The sequence below is a fragment of the Poecilia reticulata genome, linkage group LG1, assembly GCF_000633615.1.
Source record: "Poecilia reticulata strain Guanapo linkage group LG1, Guppy_female_1.0+MT, whole genome shotgun sequence".
Classification (NCBI taxonomy): domain Eukaryota; kingdom Metazoa; phylum Chordata; class Actinopteri; order Cyprinodontiformes; family Poeciliidae; genus Poecilia; species Poecilia reticulata.
Genome location: NC_024331.1, coordinates 33,710,360 through 33,711,350, shown reverse-complemented (window position 1 = coordinate 33,711,350; position 991 = coordinate 33,710,360).

The window sequence follows — 991 nt, the reverse complement described above, 5'->3', positions numbered from 1 at the left end:
TGTCTCTGGTTCTGTGTCTCTGGTTCTGTGTCTCTGGTTCTGTGTCTCCGGTTCTGTGGGTCCAGATTGGGATGGGATGCTGGTTTCAGAACCAACTCCGGTCTGAATCAGCGCTGGGAGGCAAAATGGTTCTTATCTTTATCTGTCATTGTATTTTAATCTAAAAACTAAAATCTGCACATTTTCAAATCCAAATTGCTGAATTACTGAAAAGACGTTTGAGTTTCATAACATTTTTAATTCATCAGATTGTGATTATTCCCGGAGCCTCTCCAGACATCTGGACTTTAGCTGCTACGTCTTTAGCATTCAGATGCTAATTTAGGCTAGCATCGTTTGTTTTAGCGCGACTTGAATGTTTTCCAGCATCAGATCTGTTTGAAGCAGAAATGATCAGAAGCCGCTGCGTCGCTACTGTTAGCGGCGTGAGCTGGTGCGGCAGATTTACGGTTGTACCAGAAACACGATGCAAAGGTTCCGGGCGCTTCAGACTTTTATATGAAATTAATTGTATTAAAATATTAATGTAATTCATGTGTTAGAGTCACATCCCTGACAAACAGCAGACTGCTGATCTGTTCAGGAAACAGGAAGTGGTCACCAGAAGAGACAGGAAGTGGACAGAGCGACCAGCATGGCAGTGATGGAGCCTCCATGTTTAAACCTGTGAAGTCACGTGACTCCATGTCTTCTGATTGGTCGCTCTGATGCTCAGCAATTTAGTATCAACACCTTATGAGCTAAACTGGAACAAACTTCCAGAAACCTGCAAAGATGCAGAAACCCTGAGTTCCTTTAAATCGAACAGCCTGGTTCTGCTGGAGCAGAAGCATCAGAACCAGGCCGACCCAACGACCTGCTCTGGTTCTGCTCTGGTTCTGTTCTGGTTCTGTTCTGGTTCTGCTCTGGTTCTGTTCTGGTTCTGCTCTGGTTCTGCTCTGGTTCTGTTCTGGTTCTGTTCTGGTTCTGCTGTGGCTGAACTTTGACCCCT